Here is a 22,554-nt window from a genome sequence, read left to right as displayed (position 1 = left end):
TAGGCGTATCTCCAAAGTGAGTGATGTCGGATGAAAATGAAGCTCAGATTCATTCAGATCACACTACAGTTGACTAGACGAAATATCTTTTGTTTCAAAGTCGAGTGATGTGAACTACTGAGATGTTATTCCTAAAAAAAAATAATGACGGCCTCGTACACCCACTACAAGAAAAAGCCATCGTGCAACAGACTGAAGTAGCACAAGTTGAGCAGGGCGGTACTCCCAAGGTGGATGGAAAGCTGATGACAGGGAGAGCTGGAGCTTCTGTTTCATCAGCCCTCAGGACTAGCTCCTGATCATCCTCCTTTGCTGATATTTTTCAGTGTTTCAGTAATACAGAGAGTAGGCCAGCATCCTCTTATTGTCAACACCAAATTACGTGCACATTACACATTTCATTTCCTCCTCAAAATTTAATAAAAACAATGGCATCTAATAATCAAGCTTCGGAGTCCTCAGAGGGGGAGGGGACCATAAATGCCCCCAACATCCACCCCTCTCCTGGTGACGAGCCAGTGAGTTGCCTGAAACCACTGTCTGACTTACATCTCCATTTCTGCAATATTTGTGGCCTTTCCTCAGACTTTCTCTCTGTTGAGCACCACCTCAACCCTAAACCTCACCTTCTCTTCTTAACTGAGACTCAGCTGTCTGAGGTAACTGATGGAAAACCCTTCTCTGTATCCTCCAACTTTCTCCTTACTTGTTTCAGTGCCAAAGGTGGCTGTTGTGTATATGTATGCAGTGACATATCTTGCTTTTGCTTTCCTGAACTTTAATCTTCTGAATTATCTACTCTCATTCTTTGGCTTTCCTGTCATTCTCTGACTAAATATATTTGTGCTGTTTAATTATCCCGTAATTCTACTGTCTGAAAAACTCTTCGACTGTCTTCTAAGATGGAACACATTCTATCCTTTTCTCCATTCTCTGAAATCTCTATTCTTGAAGATGTCAACGTTCACCACCACTTTTGGCTCTCCTCTCCTTTCATTGATCCACCTGATGAACAAGCCTACATCTTTTCTGCCCTTAACCCGTCACGTCCCGAGCTATTTTGCACCTCCGACACCCTCCAATCCCAATTTTTTTTTTTTTTTCTTCTTTTTTTTTTTTTGGCTAAAACCTCCGCTTTTTGTGAGAAACATAGAAAATTCATAGAGAAATCGCTCACTTGAGGTTTAAAATACTTGATACAGGTAGCAGTACCTCCTTACCTTACTGGGTTTTCAATCAGGCAGGCTCCAAAGAAAACGAGTTCTATGGGAGGGTAACTATTCCACACCACTCATAAACGATATTTATTTATTTATTTATTTGGTACGAATTTATATGTAGTGCGAGAGTATATTGGTTTTCAAACAGTAATATAGGCATTATAAGCATTGTTTCACTCACTAACTCATCACCATACCTGACCTTTTTTGGTGACATTACCTGATCATGATTTCTGACTGTTTCTTCCTCTAATGCTATGTAAACTTTGTCCTCCACATTGTCATTGATTGGGGAATCACTCTGGCCCTGAATGTCTTTATTGGCCAGGTCACTGGAATAACTGAAACAAAATGGAGAGGAGAAAGTGTGAGAGAATGGAAGTATGGATGGGGTATATGTGCAGGAGTAGGTGAGAATGAGAGGGCAAAGGAAGGAGTATGTATAGTTGTGAGTAAAAGATGGAAGAGGAGCATAAGACAGTATGGATCAGTTGGGTCAAGGATTGTGTGGGTAAAGTTGAAAGTTGGAATACAAATGTGGGCGATTGTGTGTGTATGCGCCAATGCAAGATCGTGCTAGAAGAGTGAGAGAAGAGTTCTGGACAAATGTAGAAGTGTGCATGGAAAAGTTTGGAAGGAATGAGAGGGTGTTTTTGATTGGTGATATGAATGGTGAAGTTGGGAATGTGAAGGTGGATGGAATAGTTGGTGAGTGGGGTGTGCCTGCTGAGATAGATGAGAATGGGAGTGCGTTAGTGGACATTTATGCTGGGAGGGGGTTGGTGATAGCCAATACCCTCTTCAGGCATAAAATGATCCACAGGTATACATGGCAAGTGATGAGAAGGGTGGGTGGTGAACTGAATGAAAGAAAGGCAATGATTGATTATGTGTGTGTGGATGAAAGGATGTGATGATGTGTAATGGATGCAAGAGTTTATAGAGGTTGGGGGAGTGGACTTTCTGACCACTTCTTGGTGGTGGCCAGAATTAGAATTCAAGTAAGATGGAGGAATAGAAGAAGGGAAAGACGAGAGGAAGGAGTAGTTGCAAGGAGAGTGGAAAAGTTACAAGAGGATGAGAAAAAGGCAGAGTATAAGAGAGAAGTGGAGGAACGATTGGGCAAGTATGAATTGGAGCAGATGGGAGACGTGGAAGGTGTGTGTAGGATATTTACAGAAGAAATATGTGCAGCATGTGATGTGGTGTGTGGAAGGAAGAGAAGACGGAGGGGGGTGCAAGGAACAGCGTGGTGGACTGAAGAGGTGAGACAGGCTGTGGCACAAAAGAAGAAAGCATACAATGAATGGATGAGAAATAGGGGCGTGGAAGAAGTTGAGAGGCGGAAGAGAGAGGTATATGTAGAAAGAAAGAGAGAGGTGAAAAGATTAGTAAGAGAGAGTAAGAAGAGAGTGGATGAGGAATTTGGAAGGAATTTGAGTGTAAAGTGGAGGGACTGTAAGAAAATGTTCTGGAAAGAGGTGAAAAGAGTAAGACAGGGTGGAAGTGAAGTTAGCAGGGGAGTGAAAGATAAATAGGGTAGGTTACTAGTGGAGAAGGGAGAAAAAGTGAGCAGATGGAGAGAACACTTTGAGGAATTGTTGAACGTAGAGGATGGAAGAAATGCGAGTATAAGTGGCTGGGGAATGGCTGGGAGAAGGAGGGAGGTGAGAAGACAGGAAGAAATCAGTAGGATAGAAAATTGTGGAAACAATGAAGAAAGTTAAATCGGGGAAAGCCCCAGGAATTGATGGAGTGTGTGGTGAAATGCTGAAGCATGGGGGAGAGATGGTAGTAGAATGGATGTGGAAGATGTGCAGATTGGCCTGGGAGGAAGGTAGAGTCCCGGAGGATTGGAAGTCAGGTATAATTATGCCCTTGTACAAAGGAAAAGGGGAAAAAGAAGTGTGTGGTAATCATAGGGGCATTTGTCTTCTTAGTATAATAGGAAAAGTGTATGGTAGGATACTTATTGACAGAGTTAGAGAAAGAACAGAGAAATTAGTTGGAGAAGAACAGGGAGGCTTTAGGAAGGGAAGAGGTTGTGTAGATCAGATATTCATTCTTAGATCTTTAGTGGAAAAGTGTCTAGAGAAGTGAAAGAAGTTGTGTGTGGCTTTCATGGATTTGGAGAAAGCATATGACAGGGTGGATAGACAAGGATTGTGGAAAGTGTTAAGAATATATGGAGTAGATGGGAAGTTGTTGAATGCTGTGAAGAGTATGTACAATGGTGCGAAGGCTGCAGTGCGTGTGGATGGTGAACTAAGTGAATTTTTCTCTTTGAAAGTTGGGTTGAAACAGGGATGTGTCATGTCTCCATGGTTGTTCAATCTGTACATGGATGGGGTAATAATAGAGGTACAAGGTAGGGTAGTGGATGTTGGAGTGGCCCTGGTGAGAGAGGATAGTGTTTGGAAACTCCTTGTACTGTTGTTTGCAGATGATGCTGTGTTGTTGAGTGAAGACGAAGGGGAGCTGCAAGGCTTGGTGGATGAGTTTGGGAGAGTGTGTAAGAAACTGAATCTAAAGGTGAATGTAGGGAAGAGTAAAGTGATGGTCTTTGAGAGAGGTGAAGTCAGTGACTGTACAGCGAGGTTGGATGATGAGGAATTGGAAAATGTGAGTACGTTTAAGTATTTGGGTAGTGTGATGAGTAAGGATGGAGGTTTGGAGGGTGAAGTGCTTGAAAGGGTACAGCAGGGAAGAAAGGTTGCTGGTTCTTTGAAAGCAGTGATAAGAAACAGGGAAGTGAGCATGGAAGTGAAAAAGTTACTACATGACAGTATTGTGATACCAACTCTAACGTATGGAAGTGAAGCTTGGACGTTGTTGGAAGGACACAAGTCAAGAGTGAGAGCAGTGGAAATGAGTTATTTAAGAGGAGCCTGTGGAGTCACATGGAGAGACAGGCTGACGAATGAAGATATAAAGGAGCATTGTGATGTTGATATGGATGTGATAGGAAGCGTTATGAGGAACACACTGAGGTGGTTTGGCCATGTGGAGAGGATGGAGGGTGAAAGACTGACGAAGAGAATGTATGTGAGTGAGGTGGAGGGGGGAAGAGGGAGGGGGAGGCCGAGGATGAGATGGAGGGATGGGGTGGAGAGGTATATGAGAGAGGGATGTGTGAGTTGGGAGCAGGGGAGTGAAATGGCGGGGGGCAGGGTGACTTGGAGGCGATTTGTTTGTGGCCACCCCAAACGGGATTGAGGCGTCTGGCAATAGATAGATAGATAGATAGTCACTGGTAACTGGTGAATTGCTGAGACAATGGCGTGCGGGGCAGGGGGGGAGGTTATGCGGTGTAAGGCATTGTCCCTGCCTGGCATCCTGTACAGGAATAGAGGAAGGTGTCCCGCGTATACATACCAAAAATCATTCATTCATTGCCAGACGCCATGTATCCCAGACGGGGTGGCCAAGGGCTTAGAGTTAATTGTTTTACAGGGAGGGGCACTAATCCTCCACCAACCCCACTTGACACGTAGGGATGCCGACAGCATCTGGTGTTCCCAGGCGGTCACCCATCCAAGTACTAACCAGACCCATGCGTGAAAATTGAAAATTGTGCAAATTATGAACCTTGCAATTGCGTGACTGGCTGTGACAAAACGTTGCGACGTACCCACACGTCAATGGGATGACTTAGAGCTGTTTGTACAGCACCCTGCCTGTATCCCTGATTGTCTTGGAGAGAATTCCATTATACTTGACCTCTTCCTTACAACTAATTCATCTGCTTGTGCTGTTAATCTTTCCTCTCCATTAGGCTTCTCCAATTACAACCTTATCACCTTAAACTGTCCTGACACTCCAGTAAGGCCTGTTGACCCTTCCAAGAAGTGTTGATTGTGGCATTTTTGGAGCTGCTACTGACAGAGGCCTTCAGACAATACTTTGATTTTCCCTGGAATGATTATTGCTTCCATGGCCGGGAGCCATCTGAGTGTGCTTTGCATATTACAGAGATTATTCTTTTGGACATAGAAGCATACATTCCTTTCTCATGTCCTTTGACTAATGGAAAAATGTCTTGGGTTAATCAGTGCTGTGCTGTCCACAACATGGAGAAGTCCTACAAAAGGTACCGGAGCCAGCCCACTCCTGAATCTAATCTATTTTATGTTTCTGCCCGGAATCGTGCTGTCTGTTCTTTGCTCTTCTACAAATAATTTCATTTGTACTGTACTAAATGCTCTGAACTCTCCAACTCAAATTCTTCCCGCTCCTTCGGGCACCTTACCAGAAACCAAACAACTTTATCTCATCATCCTTCCTTTTCTTTTCCACTATAAAGGTTCTATAGCTATTTCTTCAACTGATGAAGCAGAACTCTCCGCTCAGACTTTCTTCTCCAATTCCACCTTAGATGATTCCGGTGCTGTTCCTCCATTACATCCCCCCTCAGACTTCCTCATAGCTGACATTAAGATTTCCTCAGTTGATGTGCTGTTACTGGCCTCAGTACTAACAAGGCATATGGGCCTGGTGAGATCCCTCATGTTGTCCTCATGAACTGTGCTTCTGTGCTTTCACCCTGCCTAGGTAAACTCTTTCACCTTTGTCTGTCACCTTGTACCTATCCTTCTTTGCTGGAAGTTTGCTCTCATTCAGCCCATCTCAAAGAAGGATGACCATTCCCAGCCCTCTGACTATGGCCCAATTGCTTTAACATCCCGTATTTCAAAAGTTTTTGAGTCTGTTCTTAACAGAAAAATTTTATAGCACCTTTCCTATCACAACCTTTCTGATCGTCAGAATGGGTTCTGCCAGGGACTCTCCACTCGCGATCTTCTCACCTACCTTTCAGACTTCTGGTCATCCTCCTGTCTGGACTTTGGCAAAAGGTTTGAAATTGCACTTGACGTCTGAAAGGCTTTCGATCGAGTCTGCCATAAATCTTTAATTTCCAAAATGCCCTCCTTGGTTTCTGTCCTTCTGTTTGTGCCTTCATCTCTAGTCATTTTATAATTGCTGTTGTAGACTGCCACCGTTCTTCTAGAGCTATCATTAGTGGTGTTCCTCAGGGCTCTGGCCTATCACCATCTTCCTTCCTTTTGTTCATCAGTGACCTTCTAAACCGTACATCTAACCCTATCCACTCATACACTAATGATTCCACCCTTCCCCTTTCCACTCGTTTCCCACAGCGTCCATCTCAGCAGCTACTTCAACGAACAAGGGATGAGACTGTGGCATACCTAATGTCTGACTTGGCACATATCTCTGATTGGGGTAAAAGTAATGTTATTTTTAGTGCACTAAAAACTCAATTCATATATCTGTCAACCGCGCAACATCTTTAGGAGTACCCTCTAATTTTTAATAATATCCATCTTAATCCTGAATCATCTTTAAATATTTTTGGGGTTTTATTCTCTCGGGATTTATTTTAGAAAGAACATATTACCTCGTGTAAAATTCAACCCAACCCAACCAAACCAAACCTAACCTAACCTAATGTAACTAAACCAACTCCTATGACATGAAGTAACTGAATGTTCCGCATAGCCTACATTATTCAGAGGCTGGGTTGTCAACATCGTTGAGCTTTTTTTTTTTTTTTTTTTTTCCCGCTGTCTGACCGTGGAAGGTACACTTTACTTGCAGTGATAAAGAAGTGGTGTAGAAGCTGGTCCTCAGGGAACTTGGAAATGGAATACATTCTGTGCCAGATCTATCTATCTATTGCCAGACGCCATAATCCCGTAAGGGGTGGCCACAAGGCTGAGTTATTTGTTTACGGGGAGGGGCACTAACCCACCACCAACCCACTTGTTGACACGTGGGGAGCATGTATGGTTTGGTTATATGGTTACCACCCAGTGTTGTAAATGGTTTCTTGGCTTACAGGAAACCATTTGGCTTGTCATTCAATGTAAAGCCACCTGTAAAGGAAAGAAAAGCAGTAAGAAGTGACAGGAAAAATGGGAGAAATAGGAAGAGAGGAGGGCAGGCACAGAAAAAGAATGAGGTGAAGGAAGAAGTAGGCAGCACTACATCAAGTGAGTGGAGTGGATGATGGTCGCCACCACCTACCACATTTACTGCCTAAAATACATTGATCGAAGACCAGGCCGCTTCACCCATTTCTTCAAGCCCCTCCACAGTCGTTCAGTGTTCTGAATATGGATACCGGCGTCTGAAGGATGAACAAAATTGTCACGATGATTAATCACTTGGTGTTTGTAGCTGTGGTTCTTGATGCTGTTGTAGGCTGCCCACTTATCACTGACAATGGTCATGCCTCGACGAATATACTGCCTCATTAGCAGAATCAAGGTCGCAGTGTCCCTCTTCCTACTTAATTGCTCCACCAATGGCACAGTAAAAAACTGTTTTGAGACCCTCTCGATCCCACCAAAAACCCAAATATTGCTCAGAACGTGACCCCCGTTGTACTTTCTTTCTCCAAAGTGCTATTTCTTGATTTCAGAGACGACACCAGGGCCTTCAATAGAATCCTAATGGTCAAACCAGTACTGAGTAATTTCTGAGTAAAAACTCCTCCAGTCCACACTCGTAGCAAACGAAACTTTCAAGCACTTGATTACTGTGTGATGGTTCCAAAACTTTTGCAACTAGGAGTCACAAATAAAATCAGTTTCTTTTTTTCATTTTTGGAATTGGAGTGCTGAGGCCACAAATCCATATATATATATATATATATATATATATATATATATATATACACACACACACACACACACACACACACACATACATACTGTATATACAGTATATACTCTGTATTCGTATGCATTCAGTACATTGGATATACAGTATGTTATTATTTGGCACTTTCGTTTCAGCCCTCTTCTTATATACAGTATATATATATATATATATATATATATATATATATACACATATATATATATACTCTGTATTTGTATGCATTCAGTACATTGGATATACAATATGTTAGTATTTGGCACATTCGTTTCAGCCCTCTGCTTGTACTTTCTAGAAACACTACCATATTATTAGAATATAAATGGAAGGGTATATTTATTAGGGAGTAGAATGTGTGTGGGCTGGAGTTTTACTATGAGAATGAAGTTGGGTATCAACGATGTTAAATGCGTGGTTGATTTATGAAGCTGTTTTGTATTTGTGGTTGTGCTCGTGGTGCATGTGTATGTATCTCTCTCTCTCTCTCTCTCTCATGATGTGACAGGTTATACAAGTTTAGCTAGTTTTTCTTGTGATGGAGCTGGCCATTCCCACAACTTGAGTACTAATTTGTGGTTATGTGAAATTGAATGAGCTTTAGATATGAGGTAGGAATGAGTGTCCGTGGTTGCTAATCAACTTAACCTCCATATCTGGCTACATTTGACCATTTGAGCAGAAAACGAGGTGCTGTATAGTGAAAGGGTCAGTGAAATTTCTACCTACCTCCCAAATTCCTGTCACTGCTTAAGTTAATAAAAATTTTTGGAGGTAGGAGAAACAGAGTAAGGGATGTCACTGGAATGAAGGAGTTAAGAGGAAGCATAGGATCAAGTGATTTAAAGAGTTTAAGGGTTGTAAGCTCTCCAGTAATCTTTTTACTTTAATATTTTTATATTGTTGTTGCTATTACTATACTACTGTACTACATGTACCACCGTACAGCAGTTGTTTTTGCTCTCACCTGACCCAGGCATGCTGCTGTACTATGCATGTTCAAGCCATGTTGTATGAGTCCTGAAGGGCAGCAGATCTGTAAAACCCGAAAACACCCCATTGTCAGTGAAGTGACTCACTTGTATTCAGTGTATCACGTACAGGTTTATCTGTGTTGGAGTGGCTGTGACTGTGTTTGAGAGAGAGAGAGAGAGAGACTGCAAACTCATGAGAAAACATGGGGACCCACTGGCTACCAACAGTTTCATTCAGTTTCAGAGGAGCCTCTTAATCATAGTGAAGTGATTGTTACTTCTGTTAACTTGCTTCTTTTGTATTAGTCCTTTAATATGCCTCTTGTACTTGCTATTTCCAGTAATTTTATTTGAGCTATATGTAATCATGAACTCAGTAAAATCATCTGGTGAAAGTAAAAATAAAAAATTATTGTGGGACTAAGTGGGTCATCAATAATCTTAAGCCATTTGACATATTTGTTCCTCACAAATTATACTTATCCACAGGTGACAGGGTGACAGGATGTAGATGCAGTGGTGGCGGGTGGATCTGATTTGCTGATAACAAAAGTAAAATAGGGATGGATTGAATGATTGAGACCAGGGTGACATACGTACTCCTTACCTATGAAGATACATGATGGCCAGGTTAGTATTGTCGGCTTGAATGTTAGTGCCTGTTAGCCATAAGAGTAAAATGTATATAGTCTGCTGCATGGTGTGATTCATTTTCATCTTGTGACATTAAGCTGCCAGTCTAACAAGACTTGTGATATACTGTATTTGGTCCAGAGGCGCAGCCAGACATTTGGGGGCCCAAGGTCTTTGGTCCTTGAGGGGTCTTCCAAAATCTGGTAAGATTTGATGAAGAATTTACTAAACCATCTTTCATTATTATTATTATTGCCTTTGTATCCAATATCCAATAACTAAACAATAATTCAGACATTGTAAATAACACATTAACTGAAATAATGTAACAAAAACATGAGAATTTATCATTGTAAATGGACAAACTGTTACAAGCAAGGAAAACAAATTTCTTCATCTCCTTAAACCACGGTAGAAGCAAAGAGTACTCTTGAACTTCCCTAAATTTTCACTAGCATCCATTAGGCAAACTGGGCATAACTGTATGTATAATACAAGTATGTCTAAAATTATCACTCAGTCAATTATACACCTTGATCCCAATTAACGCACCTGTATGGTGGATGCGCAGGTGCACACTATATGATATCGCACTGATTGATACACATAAGGGGAAAAATTCATTTGGTGGATGAGTGACTCCAACTTTATGAGTTATACTTTTAAACACTGATAATTACCTTAGTACTTAATAATAGTATACAGTACGCACATACCCACACTCGTGTACCCATACCCTCGCCGAGGTGGTCTAAACCGGTTTGCTGCCTCTCTCTCTCTGTCTCTCAAATAATATGTAATTCACATCCAAATCGCGCTAAAATCATACGAGAGTGGCTGAAAGTGTTGTATTGTGAATAATTGTGATAAAATACAAGTGATTTAGTGATATTTTTGTGATGATCAGTGAAGTCATCCGCTAAGCGCATTAGCTAGTGAACATTTTTGCGGTTGCAAACTGTGCAGCTAAGGTATGAAATGACTCATAAATCACATTATATCAAGAAGTTTATAAAAGTGGTAACATAAGTCATAAAGTTTTATGAACTGTGTAATCATTATCCTCGCTAAAGTCTAGCGTAAACACTGTGGAATATCGCAGTAAAATCAGACGGGACTTGCTATGGTAGTTTTTATTATATGAGGCCGCGCGTGCGAGTTTGTACCAAGCAATGTTTTTAAAAAAAGCCAGAAATCGCGTTTAAAGTTTGCAATTATTGATACGATCATAACTCCGTTGTTTTTAAAGCTAGAGGCTTCATTCAAAGACCAAAATGAAGGGTAAAGTATGCCAAATATGCCCATGTTGTTAGTCACTGAGAATAATATACACAAATATGCGAAATTATTATTTTTTTTTCGAAATGCTGATAATCGGCGATTTTTAGTACACAACTTCTACGAAGTATTGCTCTGTTATTAATAATGCTAGAGACTCCATTAAAAAACCATAGTAAAGAGGAATGGATGCAGATTATGAATGTATAAACAGATTTTGGATAAACTAGTTAGTGCAATAGAAAACACCTGTTTTCCAAGTGCGACAGAATTTTCACTCAAAGTTCATGATCACAAAACCATTCAGTAAATAGTTGTTAGTGGACATAAAGACATCAGATTATAGCATAATATAGTGCACAGATTAAAAGCAGGGAAAAGTCACTTGGAGTAGCTTCTGTTCGACGAGAATGACGCACGAGGCAAAACTGAGACTTCGCAGTACCACCAACAGCATGCGCTGGAGACGCTGAAAATAGCACGTAGCTACAAGAGTTTATGGGTTAATGAGAAACAATATTGACCTTATTTAACATGTCAGAGGGCTGACAAAATTTATTTAATAATCTTGTACATAAAGTAGAATTATATTCACAACGATTGTTAGATGCTAACAATAGCTAATAATGTATATAGCAAGTGGATTGGCGGTGACTCACTGCGTCGGTATCACTTGGTACAAACTCACCCACGCTGGCTGGCTGTCACCCACCCTCACCTCACAAATTGATTTCAGTGTTGTATTTTGGAGGACTTTCAACCTTATGTCTAGTTCGAAATTGTACCAAGCAACATGTCTGGGATATAAAAGAAGGGTTAAAATAGTGACATAACATGAAAACTCATGATGGGCTTGAGTGGCGCTTGGTACAAATTTGCATGCGGGGCATCATATATATATATATATATATATATATATACCTGTATATATAACATGGCAGTAACCCTATTTTGTACGAAAACATCTTGTGGTTTGGTGGAAATTTCCGCCTCACAGGGCTATTTCCTACATCAATTGGTCAAAACACGCCATGTATTCTCCCGAATCGTTCTCCGGACTGGGAGCACCTACGGACATGGAGTTTGTTGCAAACAATAGTGGAAAGATTGAAGCTTGTATGACAAAAATTTTAGCTCTAAAGATTAAGTGCAAGTGGGTTAAAACACGAGTTGAAGACACACCAATTTTTTCCAATTTCTCTACAATGAGCACATAAGTTGTCGTAATGGCCGCTGCAGCCAAAGGGTTAAGACAGCTACAGAAGCCAAGATGTGGCTGATCGATCTGCATCATGGAGAGCTCTCCTGGTGTTTCTGGCATCGGTGTAACCTCTTGTCTTGCCCCCTGTAATGCGTCCTCAATAGATGCTGCAGTAATCACATCTTCTATTGTGGTGGCTTCACCAGCATGGCTAATTTCAGACATTGCAGATATTAAGAGACAGGTCACACAATATATTTGCGAATCGTGCTGTTTGATCTCGTGCAAGTTGGGACCAAGGTGTATATGGAAGATTCATTGTAAAATCCCCAGAAAAGTAAGAAAATTAGTGAACTGCATAAAAAATCAGTAAATGTACAAATACCTTGCCGGATACTGTGTTTGCTTTGATTTTTAGCATAAACATATTTTTTTATTTAGCTTGCGATATATTTTTGTGTAATTTAAAAACAAGGGTCCATATGGGGTTCCCCCTTCCATTTAGGGCCCGAGGAAAGTTTCCAAACAGTACCCCCGTCTGCTCGTTAGCTCTGCCTCTGATTTGGTCCTTGTTGGTTTCAGAGTGGTGGAATGCCTGGACAGGAGGTGCTGGGAGTTGATACAAGTGTAAAAGCAGTGTGGAGCCATGGGATGTGGCAGTGAAAGATTGATGGCAAGACAAAACTAAATATGGAAGATGGATTGGTGGCAGGTTGCAGAGATTGATAACAATTGAGGGGGCATCATCACTGAAATATAGTACAACTCAAACAGCAAAACTGGATGAGTTGTCTTCCCCACATATATCACCGTACAACTCAAACCGCAATACTGAAACTGAATGAGTTGTATTCCCCACATACATTACCATCAACAAAACACTACTTTGTGGGTTGGAACTTCACTTCGGTACAATTTTTTAACACTTGCCACCTGTTGTGAGATGGGGAAAACAGGTGAGGGTGATTGATTTTACCTTGCTACCTATTGTGAGATGGGGAAAACAGGTGAGGTGATTGATTTTACTTTGCTGTCTATTGTGAGATGGGGAAAACAGGTGAGGGCGATTGATTTTACTCAGTGTTATGTGACATGGATATATCACCCAGCACTTTGTTGCAAACAGCCTTGCACCTTGTAAGGCACAGACAGGGAAGAAATGTACTGGGGCTTCCTTTTCCCTCTGAGTCATGTCCCTACAGATCCAAGAACCTTGTTACAGATCCTTCCCTCCCTTGTGAATATGGGGAATTGCATTAGGATGATGATAACTTGAGATGTACCTGAATTTTGTTTCCCATGGCTTAGTAGTTTTTTCATCATACAGTACAGGTACTTCACACTTCACTGGTCACTAATAATCTACAGTATATTGTGGTTTATTGTGTTGGAATATAGACTGCTGTATTCTGCAAGTGTATGACGTGATCAGATTGATATGGTGCAAAATAACATTGAGGTAATTAACTTAACTCCTTGAAAGTTAGTTAGTTATTTTTCTTTTGGAGTTGGTTATACAGTTACCACCCAGTGTTGTACATGGTTTCCTTACTTACAGCTGCTGCCGGCTGCTTCTGATATGAAACCCTTTGGCGAAGATGACTGTGAAACCATCCCCAAGATTATGGATTACTAATTAACTTCCATGCCAAATTTAGTGGACAGAGCTGTGCTCCCTCCTTCTACCCTCTCCGTTGAAGTTCATCCTGTCCCTCCTGACCTTCCTCCCTCTCCTTCACCACCTCCTCCTCCTCTTCCCCCTCCTGCACTGTCTGTTTCCTCCTCCTCTTCACCCCCATCCTCTTCCACTTCTTCCAGTGCTCCCTCCTTATGCCTCCGGGCCATGGTGACTCCCACTCATCCATCTGTTCCTCCGCCTGCTCCTATTCCTGCAGTCATAATGACTCGGTAATATACAGTATGTTACTACCCTGAATTATCTTTTACTTGTATTATATTTTGTCTTTGTGCTTTATCTTTATTAGATTTTTACTTTTGGGTTTTACTTTTATTTTTATTTTAAGATTTAGTATATATGTCCATTTTACAGTGGAACATTCAGTTTTATGGCCCATTGCAGTGTCTTTCGTTATCTTCTGATTCACTGTCCGTCCTTAGTCTGTTTACAAGAACCCCATTTGTCTTCCCCTCTGGTACCTATACCTGATTATTGTTTCTTGTTCTTTCCTTCTTCTCCTGTTTCAGCTTAGTCCACCATACGGTTCGTCTTGAACATCTATCCCTTTACACCACTGTTCCACGTCATTTTAAATTGCTTCCTCGGACGTTGGGTAATGGTGGTTTCCATGTATTTCTCTCCTTCTTTGTCTGTTGCTATTTATGTTTTTTTTATTGTCCCAGTGCCCACCTCAATTTTATTTTTGGGTGTTTATAATTGTTGCCATGCTTTATAGGGCGATACTGTTATTAATTTTCCTGGCTGCTGCCGCCTTGAGTCGTTTGTTTTTAGTAATGATTTGTCTTTATTGAATACAGGAGCTTCAACACATTTTGATGCCTGAACTCGTACATTCATGTGTCTTGATCTCATCTGTTCTCCTTTTCTTTCTTTAAAGTTTTATTGGTCTGCTCTTTCTGATGCTGTGTATAGTGGTCACTTTCCTATTAAATTTACTCTTACTTTTGTTTTCCCGTGCACAGGCCTCCACAGTGGTGCTTTTTTTTTTTTTTAATGTGAGGAAGAAGGAACCAAAGGCTGAGCCCACAAAATGTTCCTTCCAGGAAAAAGAACAAAAACAATACAAAAGAGAGCTAAATTCAAGACTGTGAAGGCTGACTGGCTGTCTTTTATGGTACTACTATATTGGTTCCCTCTGAAACCCCTTCCTCCTTTTCCACTGTTTTTGATATGCTTACCTTTTATAATGTTTTAGTTCTGAGTGCAGCTTTGTGATTCCTAGATTATCCCATCCTTTTACCTCTAAATGTGTGCCATGGTGGGATTCTTATTGTACCATGATGCTCCGTGTTGATCAGCACATTGGAAAAGTTTCCTGTGTAAATGCAACACCCCAGATGAATAGAGTGCATTTCTGTTGTTTTAAAAGGACCATGCTTCTCTTCATGTGACTGTTAAAAGGGCCAAACGCTGTAGCTGGAGATTATACTTTTCCACTATTGCTATCAATAAACCTATTGCTTCCATCAGGAAATCTATCTATCTGTCTATTGCCAGACGCCTCAATCCCGTTTGGGGTGGCCACAAACAAATCGCCTCCAAGTTGCCCTGTCCCCCACCATTTCACTGCCGTGCTCCCAACTCACACACCCCTCTCTCATATACTAAATCAGGAAATGTGATTGCAAAATAGCTGGTAAGCATATTCCCATGCCTTTCCCTTTCCTTCATTTGGATGGGGAGCCAGTTGCAGATGTTTATCTAGTTGCTAATAACTTGGATCTTCATTTTAGTTATTTTAGTAATATTAGTAGCAGTTCCCATATCTCCCCGGAATTTCATGCCCTTAAAAGTACTACCGGTACTGAATGTACACCTGTTGTTGACTAGTCTGTCATAATGTGCCTTTCACACTCCAAGATATTGTCCTCCACCCTTTATCTCTGTAAGAACACTTGCGAAGGTCCCAGTGGCATACAATAAAATATACTGTCACCTTTCCCCTCCCGGCCCTGGTCTTTTTATTAGCTATTTATAATCGTATCTGGACCAAGAGTGTTTTCCCTCCCTCTTTTCATAATGCCATCATTCTTCCATTTCTAAAGCCGGAAAAGCCAGGCCATGCTCCTCAGGATTGTCGCCTCATTGCTTTTACTAGTTTCTCTGCAAGTTGTTTGAGCTTATGATACATCATCGTCTTATGTGGCTCCTAGATTCCAAACAGCTTTTTTCATCTTCTCAGTTTGGTTTTCAAAAAGACCGCGATACTTTAATCCCACTCTTAATCTAGAAATGTATCTGTTTTGCCTTTGCCACTCACTAGTCTGTATCGCAGTTTTCTTTGATCTTGAGAAGGCATGTAATACTGCCTGGCATTCTCATATTTTGTGCGCAGTTCGTTCTTGTGGTATCGATGATAACCTTGGTGTTTTCTTGAAGAATTTTCTATCAGCTCATTTCTTTAGAATCTGTGTTCAGCATACTTATTTGGATCCATTCCCACAATATGATGGTGTTCCCCTAGGCAGTGTTCTAAGCACGCCTTTATTTTTGTTGGCTATTAATGGGATTGTTTCTTGCTTCCCAGTAGATTTTTGCTCTTTTTTATCTGTAGATGACTTTGCAGGATATGCCTCAAATTCTGACATCTCCGTCCTTGGTGTTCTTATTCAGTGTGCAGTTTCCGCTGCCTCAAAGTGGGCTACTACCCGTGGTTTCCGATTCTCTCCTCTTAAGTCTCATGTTATCACTTTTACCTGCTCCTGTCTTATTCCTCAACCGCCACATTTTCTTTATGGCTCTCCTCTCCCATACAAAACCTCTGCTTCCTTTCTTGGCCTTATTTTTGACTTTCGTCTTACTTGGAAATTTCAACTTAGCAGCGCCACTGTCCCATACAAACTTTGTCTCGTGTCATGGGGTGTTGATTAAACTGCTCTCTTTCATTTCCATACTCTTCACGTTCTCTCCAAACATGATTATGGTTGCCAGGTTTACTCTTCTGCTTCAGGTACCATCCTCCAACAGCTTGATTCTGTGCACCATCACAGTTTATGTCTGGCTATTAGTGCTTTTAAATTTTCCTCAGTGGAAAGTCCCCATGCTGAATCAGTTCTTTCACTTTTCCATTGTCGTTCTTTGTTTTCTCTTCATATCTATGCTAAGTTACACTGTTTCCCTAATACCCCTTCTCTACTTCCTCCTGGTCCTGATTTGAACGCATTTTCCTCACATCCTAGGATCAAGCCACCTTTTGCAGTTCGAACCCACCTCTTGCACTCCTCTTGAACCATTAGTAATGTTTTCTCTTTTTGCACGAGTCTTCCCTACAACTTCTTCTGCGCCCCAGTGTTTGTCCTTCGATTTTCCCATGTTCCAAGTCCAGTTCTTCTTCATTCTCAGTTCCCAATTTTTAGACCACGTCTCCGGCCATTCTTCTGCAGTCTCTATATACACTGATGGTTCAAAAACCCTTGAGGGTGTTGGTTTTGCAGTTCTCTTTCCAGACACCATTTATCACTTTAGCCTTCCTGTCTGTGTGAATGTTTAACAGCTGAGTTATATGCCCTTTTGTTTGCATTGTGGTATATTTGTTGTTCCTCTTCCTCGTTTGTGATGTTCTCTGATCCTTTTAGTGCTCTGTCCCTTCTTCAGTCACCTTCTACTTCTTGCCTTTAAGTCCTTTGCATCTTGGATTGGTTGTTCCCCACCTCTTCTCATCATAAATCAGTCTAGTTCTGTTGGGTTACAGGACATTTAGGCATCGCAGGCAATGAGCATACTAATCAGTTGGCTTGCATGGCTGTTGCCAGAGGCCTAAATAAAAAGGGGAGGGGAGAAGGTCAATGACCACAGTCAATGGCGGACTGTTAGAGCCGATGACCTGTACAGTGCAGCACATTTCGTTTTGAATGGGCGTCGTTTAGGTAGGGTTGTTTATGAGAGGTGGATGTCTGGTGATGAGTTTGGTGGATTTTGTTCATCTGGACATTTGGATGGCTGTAGTGACCATGTATGTGAAGGTAGTGGCTGTGTACAGTGTGAAATAGTGGGGGAGGGGGGGAGACGGAAGATGACCACAGTTATTGGCGGAATGCAAATGTTCAGAGCTGATGACCTGTACAGTGAAATACGGGATGCTTTTCACAGAACAGTTCCCGTGGAGGGGGAGGGGTTATGTATCTTTGTGAAATGTAGTATTAGATGGAGAATGAAAACATGTTTTTGAAGCAATCTGTGTTGTTTAGGTTTCTATAGTTGCTGGGTGGTGACTACACAGTAGCTAAAACAATTATCTGTGCAAGAGGGGGGTCGGTGTTTCCAAAATTCTTAAGTGTAATGAGTGATATCTCAGGAGGGTTGATACGCATGATCTCAATCACAACTATTTAGTGTTACTATATAAGAATAATGCTATATGTGATTGCTAACGAGGAGAGTGTATATGAGTGAGGTGGAGGGGGGAAGAGAGAAGGGGAGGCCATGGATGGGATGGAGGGATAGAGTGGGAAGGTATGTTGGAGAGGGGGGTGTGAGCTGGGAGCAGAGCAGTGAAATGGTGGGGGACAGGGCGACATGGAGGCAATTTGTTTGTGGCCACTCGTTACCCTAATAATGAGCCACTCATTACAGTATATCAATCTGATCGAGTCAGTCCATACAATGTCACGTCAAAAAGGGGTGCCACATCCCTGGTCCCGTGCTTCTCACAAAATTCATCCAGCCAGCATAGTCTCTTGTCAGTCCTTTAGCTTCATCAACTTCCATACCTCTCTTCCTCACACACTCATCCACCTTCATCGCCTACCTTGCCTCCTCCCTCCATCAAATTCACTCAGATATATCTTTTTCACCACTCTATTGTCATCCATTCTCTCCACATGACCATACCATCTCCGTACACTCTTAGATTCTGGTGTCCACAGACTTCCTCACTCTGCGTCTTTCATGAATCACATTATTCCGTATCTTATCCACTCTGCGTACTCCACATCAAAATGTATAATTTTAGCCAATAAAAAGGTCGAAAAATGGCCGGCACAGAGGCGACCCATAGGGCTAAAAATAGCTGGCACACGGCGGGTAAAATATGCATTACCCATGGTCTCATATGCCTTCTCGTGTAGTATGCACAGATACTTGTTTTAGCTACTCTACAGTATGAACTATGGTTTTAAATAAAGTTGGATGAAAAGAGAAAAAAAACTTGGATGACGGGCACAGTATTGGCAGCTGGTCGGGGCCTGTGACCTGCGCTGTGAATTAACATATTCTTTTTGCAGCACAGCCCCATTTGGATAAAGGTCGTTTTGGTAAGGGGGAAGAAAAGTGTGAGGTGTTGTGTTAGGTACAGGAGGAAGTTGGAAGTGTAGTGTTGGGTAGAGGAAGATGAGGGAAGCTTAGTGTTGGGTAGAGGAGGAAAAGAGATGTTGTCAAGACACCATGTTGTTTTGTAGGTTTTTAGTGGCAGTAGTGGCTAAGTATTTAGTATGTACAGGAGTAAATATTTTATAGATTGGAAAAAAAAAAAAAAAAAAAGGGAAGGGGTGAAATAAAACAACAAAAATGGTCACACATTCCATTTGGATGGAGGTTGCTTTTAATTTGGGACAGTGGTCAAGTGACAGCTCTACTACAACTTTCTTGGTAGTTTGAATGGTCATAATACATTTATTTTCATCTGACAAACAGTGCAGTCATACTGGAGGGTCATTTTAACTAGTAACTTGATTTTAATTAATTTGGGGCTGGTCAAGTGGTAGCTCTAGTACAACTTTCTTGGTGGTTTGAATTGCCATAATGCATTTATTCTCCTCTGACAAAAAGTGCAGTCGTACTGGAGGGTCAGTAACAAAAGAAACTCATTCTTGTCTTGTAAGGTTCACCAAGTTTCATGCAAGTAATGGGATTGGTTCTGTCAGATAAAAATGAACTAACTTACTGTGAAGAGGTACATAGTGACGCTCTGGGAAGGAGGCAGCTTCATATGCCTGTGTGGTCTTGGGGTATGGCGATTGTTTAAGATGTGTACTTGTTCGTGGTCTTCTTTACTGGGAGTCCCTTGGCTGTCCTGTGTGTGTGTGTTTGCCACGAGGAATCTTTTTCATTAAGAACACCATCTCTTATTGCATTGGTGTGGTCTGGAATGGGGAAAGTCATGTAGTAGGCAATTATGAAGTGCTTATGCAGAGAAAAATATGTGCAGATAATTAGACCTGTGAGGTTAGTCAGAGTTTCCAGGGGCTTAAATTGTTAGTGAGTGAGCATCTGGCCCTTTCCACTGGACATTGCTTGGTTATTTCAGTGCCACTGCATGAAAGTGTTTCCCAGCACCATATTTTTATAACTCAATACCAAACCGCTTTTATAGGCCCATCGTGCTTTCTGAATATATATAGGATTTAAATATATTTAAATGCATTTATCTTAGATCTGATGGCATGTTGACCACACAATTACAAACTGAATATGTAAAATTGATTTTCTTTTTGTGCATAATGCCAACAAAAAGTAATTCTTCATTTAGCAAATTTGCAGTTTGTATAGATTCCTGTAAATTACTATTAGGTGAAAATTCCTTCAAGTGAGAGCTGGGTTCCAGCAAGAATTTTTTTTCTCAAGTATTCAAGGATCATATTCAAGACTTCAACTTAGTATCAACATGCTGGAAAGACTATTTAAATTAGCAGTACTTTTGGAATAATATAGTGTTACTTGTATTAACCTTGATCTTTCACTGCTCACCTTTTATGCTTAAGTATATTATGTGAAAAATGTTCCTGTTTGGACTGACAAATTTGTAGTGAAAATATTTGCATTGAAAGTAAAAATGAGGAATTATTTGTTTGGGTTACAGAGCTGTTGTTATATATATATATATATATATATATATATATATATATATATATATATATATATATATATATATATATATATATACACAGTAAGCTCGCCCCGAACACATTCTTGCCGAACACGCTCACAATTGTACGCGGCAAGTGTTGGCATATGTATAAAACAACGCAAGATTAAAGAACCATTATGAAAACTATAAATTTACGCGAGAGGCCTTTGAAAGGCCAAATCCTCGAATATCAGCGTAGTGTTTCCGGTTTGTTTTGATCATGTGATTTGCTGTACTGCTTTTCCACAGTACTAGATTTGTAAGTTAAGTATTTACATTACTGTTCTGGTAAGTTTATGTGCAAGTTAATGTACTATTAAATAACGTTAAAGCAAGAAATAAAGTCTTATAACCAGTTTACCTGATAGGCGTCGAAATATTGCCTTTTTTATTTGTTCAAGATTCGCTGTACTGCCTTTCCACAGTACTGTATTTGTAAGTTAAATATTTACTGTTCTGGTATGTACTTGCAATTTAGTGAGTTTTATGCCAGGTACCCGTTTTTTGGATAAGGGCTAAGGCGTTGCCCCTGAGCAGAGGACTTTGGTTTGGAGCGTGTAGCATTTTATGACCGGATGCTCTTCCTGATGTCTACCAACGACCCTTGGGTGGATTCAATCCTCCGACCCTTCGGTCAGAGCGGAGCGCTCAAACCCACTGAGCCACGGCTGCAAGTTAAAGCATTAAATAAAGCTTTGTAACCAGTTAAACTGATTTATATGATTACCCATGATCGGCGGGTTCTGAGACAGTTCGCCGTCAAGTCAGTTCTCCATCAGACAATTCACTCCCTGGACAATTCCCCGTCATTCTATAATTAACTTGTTTCTTCCTCACTGTAGTCACCTTTGAATTATATTCTAGCGTCACCCATAGCTGTCTTCATTTATGACTGTGAATTGTGACGGCAAATTGTCCCGAAACAATCGGCGTTGGAATGTTGCCTTGTGTTTATGTATTTGTATGCTGAAGTATTGCTGTGCAGTACTGTATTTGTAAGTTATAACATTAAATAAAGCTAACCACTTAAAGTGCTTCATATTGATTACCAATGGCAGATAACAGCAAAACATGACATTTAGGGGGTCTAGGGAGCAAAATAAGGAGTCCTTAAAACTTAAGCGGTTTTGAGCCAAACGCGTCACGGCTGGAACGAAACCCACGCATTCGGGACGAGCTTGTTGTACCAGTATATAATTTCATAATAGAAGCAAGACCTGAAGAAAAGTTTCACAATTGCCTCCAAGCTCAAATGTAAAAAATGATAAAATTAATCGATTCATACCTCTTGTTGGCATTATATCGCAAATAATAAAATATTTGTGTTATTTTCTATGTGTTTTTGTATATGATATAATGTATATAGTTATGTATTGTATTAGCCTCCCTCCACACATCCACTCCCTCATCTTCCTTTCCTCCCATACTTCTCCCTCTCCTCTCTTTCTTCTTCCTGTCGTCTTCCTCTTTCCTTTTCTTTCCTCCACTTCCATACGATACCACCCTGCTACCCTCCCTCCCTACTACTACCACCATCATGCTGCTACCTTCCCTCCCTGCTACCACCACCACCCCACTACTCTCCCACCCTGCTACCCTTCCTCCCTGCCACCACCATCCCTTGCTACTCTTCCTACCACCACCAATCCCATCCTGCTACCATCCCTACTACCACCACCTGGCAATCCTCCCTGCCACCACCACCCTGCTACCCTCCCTACCACCATCCCCACCCTCCCCTTCCTACCACCACCTCTCTACTACCCTCACTACCCTGCTGCTCTCCATTTCACCACCACTACCCTGGTACTGTCCCTACCACCACCACCGCCTCCACTACCCTGCTACTCTTCACCACCACCATCATCACTACTACCTTGCATCCCTCTCACCACTATTACGTTGCTACCCTTTCTACCACTCCTCCATGCTACCCTCTCTACCACACCACCATGCTACCCTCTTTACCACACCACCATGCTACCCTCTTTACCACACCACCATGCTACCCTCTTTACCACACCACC

The sequence above is a fragment of the Coenobita brevimanus genome, chromosome 1, assembly GCF_032717465.1.
Source record: "Coenobita brevimanus isolate Jiangsu-jjx chromosome 1, ASM3271746v2, whole genome shotgun sequence".
NCBI classification, from domain to species: Eukaryota; Metazoa; Arthropoda; class Malacostraca; order Decapoda; family Coenobitidae; genus Coenobita; species Coenobita brevimanus.
Note: the sequence above shows the minus strand (reverse complement) of the source record.